Source organism: Elephantulus edwardii, unplaced genomic scaffold (genome assembly GCF_000299155.1).
Source record: "Elephantulus edwardii isolate Elephantulus edwardi_28Jun2011 unplaced genomic scaffold, EleEdw1.0 scaffold01917, whole genome shotgun sequence".
NCBI lineage: Eukaryota > Metazoa > Chordata > Mammalia > Macroscelidea > Macroscelididae > Elephantulus > Elephantulus edwardii.
The window spans coordinates 1-6,024 of record NW_006401667.1 but is presented as its reverse complement, the minus strand read 5'-3'; the positions used below and the strand labels follow the sequence as shown (position 1 = coordinate 6,024).

General features: G+C 39.5%; 1 pseudogene; it reads left to right on the top strand.

Annotated features, from left to right (window-relative positions):
* Window positions 1-2,989: 2,989 nt before the first annotated feature.
* LOC102854553 lies at window positions 2,990-4,323 on the top strand (annotated as a pseudogene).
* Window positions 4,324-6,024: the final 1,701 nt, after the last annotated feature.

Below are 6,024 nucleotides of genomic sequence, written 5' to 3'. Positions count from 1 at the left end.
TCCCAGAATACTTGATTATGTTTATGTGAAACCTATACTTGTACCAAGAAATAGTTATCAGAACAGTTCATGGTTGAAACACTTCATGGTTCAAAATCAGAAAAGGTGTATATCAGGGATGCATTCCTATCTCCATACCTTTTCCAGACTTTATGAGGAGGAATGTGGCATCAGGATTGATGGAAGACTCAGTAAGAACCTGCACGATGCAGATGACACAACCTTGCTTGCTGAAACTGAGAAAGACCTAAAGCACTTTCTGCAGAAGGTCAAGGACTGTAGTCTTCAGCATGGACTGAAGCTCAACATCAAGACAACAAATATTCTCACCACTTAGCCAGTTTGTAGCACCGTGATAGAGAAGAGATTGAGGTTGTTAACAGTTTACAGCTTGCTTGGTTCCACCATCAACAGTCTTAGCACTGTTGTTGTTAGGTACTGTCGAGTCATGGATTAATCATAGAGACCCTATGAACGAAAGGTCTGAGCACTGTTCATAGAGTTTCCGGAGGCAAGCCATTTCGGAAGTGGATGCCACTCCTGCTCCCAGGCTTGTTTTAATTGGGAAGCTCCAGCAAACACTGTCTGCCGTGGGTAACCATTATCACATCTGGCACATCAGCATCACAGTGTTCAGCATCACAGCAACCACGAGTTACCTCTGTACAGCAATGCACAGACCAGTGCTATACAACCTAGAAGAATGTTTGACAGAAAAAGTTTGAACCAGGCCTGAGGGCCGCAGATTAAAATCACCCATCTTGGGCTTGGTAGCATAACTTTCTGTCCACTAGGCCAAGGTATCTTTCTCTATGTCATCGTTGTTATTGTTGTTAGGTGCCGTCGAGTTGTAGATGACTCATGGCAACCCTATGAATGAAAGGCCTGAGCACTGTTCTTAGAGTTTCTTAGCACTAGCAGTCAGAAAATCAGTAGACACATTGTACTGGGAAAATCTGCTGTCAGGGACCTCTCCAGAGTACTGAAAAGCAACAGTGTCATTCTAGAGACTAAGGTGCACCTAATCCAGGCCATCTTCGCAATTACTTGCTATGCATCAGAGAGCCAGACACTGACTAACAATGGCAGAAGAAGAATCAATGCCTTCAAATTGTGGTGCTGGGGAAGAGTTTTGAACATAGCATGGACCACCAAGAAAACAAATAGGTCTGACTTGGAGAGGGTGAAACCAAGTGTCTCCTTCGAGGCTAGGATTTTGAAGCTCTGTCTCACATACTTTGGACATGTGGCCAGAAAAGACCCGTTCTTGGAGAACGACATCATTCTTGAAAGGGTAGAGGGACAGTGCAGGAGAAGAAAAGCCTTGGATGAGATGAATTGATACAGTAACTGGGGCAGTGGGAGTTGGTGTGTTGGAATTAGTGGCTTGCTCAGGACAGGGCAGGGTTCGGAGATGCTGTACATAGGGTCACTATAGGTCTCAGGCAACTTGATGACACATAACAACAACAACATGGTGAGGAAATTTCTTTCTAGTTCAGTTTTGTTGAGTGTTTTAATCAGAATAGGGTGATGGATTTTGTCAGATGCCTTTTCTGCATCAATTGAAAGGATAATGTGGTTTTGTTATTTGCTTTATTGATGTGATGAATTGCATTCATTGTTTTTCTTATGTTGAATCATCCTTACATACCTATTATTAACCCCACTTGATCATAATGAATTTTTTTTTATATACCGTGGGATTCTATTAGCCAGGATTTTGTTAAAGATTTTTGCATCTATGTTCATAAAATATAACAGTCTGCAGTTTTGGTTTTGGCTTTTTTTTTTTTTTTGGTAATGTCTTTGCTTGATTTTAGTGTTAGGGGTATACTTGCTACATAGAATGTCTCTGGGAATGTTCGTTCTTTTTCTAATATTTGAAATAATTTAAATAGATTTTGTAGATAGTTCTTTTCCGAATGTTTGGTAGATCTCATCTGTGAAGCCGTCTGGGGCAGGGCTTTCTTTAAGTGGAGTCTTTTTATGACCTACTCAATATCTTCTCTTTTGATGGATCTGTTCCTGTATTCGACATCTTTCTTTGTCAGTCTGGGTATTGTGTGGGTTACTAGGAATTTGTCCATTTCCTCAAGGTTTTCAAATTTACCACAGTCTGGCATATCATAATATTCTCTTATCATCAATTCCATTTCATCTGATTCTGTTCTATTGTCACCTCTTTTGTTTCTTACTTGATTTATTTGTGTCTTCTTTATTTTGTTAAGTTTGCCAGTGGTTTATATATTTTATTTATCAGCTCCTGGTCTTATTGATAATGTCAGTTCTTTTTCTGTTTTTGATACTACTGATTTCAGTCCTTGTTCTTATAATTTTCTTTCTTCTAGAGTCTGTGGGATTAGCTGCTTGCTCTTTTTCTGTTTGACAGAGATGTTAAGAATTAGGCCATTAATTCTGCTTCTATCTTCCTTTTTGATGTGGTTGCCTGTTGCTATGCATAACCCTCTAAGGACTTCCTTAGCTGTATCCCAGAGGTTTTGATATGTTACATTTTCATTTCTTTTGAGGAACTTCTTAATTTTTTTTTTATTTCTTCTTTAATCCAATAGTGCTGGGTTGTTGTTACGTGTTGTTGAGTCGAAATTGACCCAGAGCTGACACTTTATGGGATTTTCTGATGCAATAAATCACATGGCAGGAGATTGTCCATCCTTTTATTGTGGAGCAGCTGGTATATTTGAACTGCATGCCTTTGGATTGCAGCACAGTTTATTACCACTAGGCCATCAGCATGTGGGTGCTTTTTTATTCTTTATTGTTTTGTTAGTTTTTATGGCATTGTGGTGTGAGAAGATATTTTGTATTGTTTCAGTAGTTTTTAGTTTGTTGGGGCTTGCTTTGTGCCCGAATAAAGGACCAGCTCTGAAGAATGTATCATGTGTACTTGGAAAGAAAGTAAATTTGGACAGGTTCTCTTAAGCAGTCACACTGTAAAAAGCAATAACCCCTCAGAACCATGAAATAGCAACCAAGTGTGGGTGTATCTCCTTCACATTGGCCAGCCTGGTGTCCGGATTGGCAATGTCTGCAGTGAGCTCTACTGTCTGGAACATGGCATCAAGCCTGATGGCCCGATGCCAAGTGATAAGACCACTGGGGGAGGAGATCTTCAAAACCTTCCTCAGTGACACTGGTGCTGGCAAGCATGTGCCTAGGATGATGTTTGTAGACCTGGAACTCACAGTCATTGATGAAGTTCACACTGGCACCTACTGCCAACTTTCCATTCTGAGCAGCTCATCACAGGCTGAGCTGCCAATAACTATGTACATGGGCACTACACCATGAGCAGGATATCATTGACTTGCTCTGGACTGGGTTAGAAAACTGGCTGAAAAAACTGGTTGAACAGTGCACAGGTCTCCAAGGCTTCTTGATTTTCCACAACTTTGGTGATGGAACTGGTTCTCGCTTCACATCCCTGCTGATGGAGTGCCTGTTGATTATGGCAAGAAGTTCAAACTGGAGTTTTCCAGTTACCCCGCCCCCACACCCCAAGTTTCCACAGTGGTGGTCAAGCCCTACAACTCCATTCTCACCACCCACACCACCCTGGAGCACTCAGATTATGCTTTCTTGGTAGACAATGAAGCAATCTATGACATCAGCTGCAGAAACCTTGATATTGAATGCCCAACCTACACTAACCTAAATATGTTAATAAGTCAAATTGTGTTCTCCATCACTTCTTCCTTCAGATATGATGGTGTCTTGAATGTCGATCTGACAGAATTCCAGACCAACCTGGTGTCCTATCCCCGAAACTACTTCTCTCTGGCCACATACACCCTGTTATCTCTGCTGAGAAAGCTTACCATGACCAGTTCTCTGTAGCAGAGATTACTAATGCTTGCTTTGAACCAGCCAACCAGATGGTGAAATGTGACCCTCACCGTGGTAAATACTTGGCTTGCTGCCTGTTATACCATGGTGATATGGTTCCCAAAGATGTCAGTGCTGCCATTGGCACCACCGAGACCAAATGTACTATCTAGTTTGTGGATTGGTGCCCCACTGGCTTTAGAGTTTATTATTAATTACCAGCCTCCCACTGTGGTGCCTAGTGGAGACCTGGCCAAGGTGTAGCAAGCTGGGTACACCACAGCCATTGCTAAGGCCTGGGCTTGCCTGGATCACATGTTTGATATATGCCAAGCATGCCTTTGTTTACTGGTATGTAGGTGAGGGGATGGAGGAAGACTTTTCTGAGGCCCGTGAGGACGTGACTGCCCTTGAGAAGGATTTTGAAGAGCTGAGTATGGATTCTGTTGAAGTGAGAAAGAAGGAGAAGAATACTAAAGTTAAAATGTCTCAAAGGCACTGCTATTACAGGGAAGCTTATTCTGTTTTATTCATTGAAAAGTTGTGGTCTGATCAGTTAATTTGTATACAGCAGGTATACTTTTATATATACTAACCTATGCTTTAAAACACGAACACTTTGTCACAACCCAAGCTATCCATTGCGCAGATGGGTTCTGAATAAAGTATTCTGTCTTTAAAAAGAAAAGAAAGTAAATTGAATTTTAGTTGGGTGCAGTACCCTAAATACATCATCTACAAGGTCAAGTTGGCTAATTGTATGGTTTAGTTCTTCTGCATTTTGTCAAGTTTCTTTCCAGTTGACCTATCCTTTGGTGACAATTGTGTGCTAAAATGTCCTACTACTATTGTGGTCTTTTTGTTTCTTTCTTCAAGTCTGTTAACCATTGTGTCATGTATTTTGCAAGTCTATAATTTGGTGTATAGATGTTGACCAAGGTTTTGTCTTCTTGATCTGTTGTGCCTTTAATCATTATATAGTGTCCTTTCTTATCTTTAATGGTGGTTTTCATCCTGAAGTCTGTTTTATCAGCAATAAAATCAGAGTATTTATCGGAATATTGTCACTCCTGCTTTTTTGTGAGTGTTATTTGCTTGGTATTTTTTTTTTTTTACAGCCTTTGATTTTCAGTCTTTTTCTTCATTTCTTAGATGTATCTGTTGTAGTTCTCATGCTGATGGGCTTTGTTTTTTTATCCATTCTGTTACTCTTTTTCTCTTATTTGGTGCATTAATTGGTCCATTCACATTGTGATTATTGACAAGTCAGGTTTTATGATTGCCATTTTGCAGTGTTTCTTTGTTGTTTTTTGTTACTTTGGCCCCATCCACTTACCTACTTGAAGGCCTTTGCATAGTATTTCTTATAGTGTTGGTCTTGTTTTAACAGATTTCTTAAGTTTTTACTTTTCTTCAAATGACCTAATTGCTTCTTCATATTGATGGTAACTTTGCTTGGTATAGCAAGCACCTGATCCTCAGCTTGCAGATGTTCTCTTTCAGCCTTCTATAAATCCTAGCCCATTATCTTCTTGCTCTCATGGTCTCTGCAGAGAAATAGAACTCATTTTAATTGTTTCTCCTTTATAAATAACTTTGTTTTTCTTGTGTTGCTTGTAATATTCTATCTTTGTCTTTGATTTTTTTGAGAATTTGACTATGATATGTCTTGATATGATATGACATTTTTCTTTTGGTATCTAGTCTGGGGTTTGGGGTTTGCTGAGCTTCTTGAATGTGAATTTCCTTGTTCATAGTACTTGGGAAGTTTTCTTCTAGAACCTCTTCCACAATTTTCTCAGTGATTTCCTAGAATTCCAGTCACATGTATATTGTTCCTTTTAAAGTTATTGCATATGATTCTAATGTTTTTCCTATTTTCCTCCTTTCTCCTCTGTTTCGCTTCTCATATATCTCTGTTGAGGTTTTTGTCTTCAAGGTCACTGACTTTCTGTTCCATCTCTTCTGTTCTGGTTTCCTTTCTCCAGCATGTTGTAAACTGCTGCCATTTTGTTCTTGTTATTCTTGATATTCATGCATTTTCATATTCTGTTATTTTCAGTACTGTGCTGACTGTACCCTTTCTGTCTTGTAATGACTTTTTAAAAAACGTTCTTGTTGCTCTTTATATATTATTTCATTCTTTCTGGAATCATTTGAAATTTATTTATTTGCTGT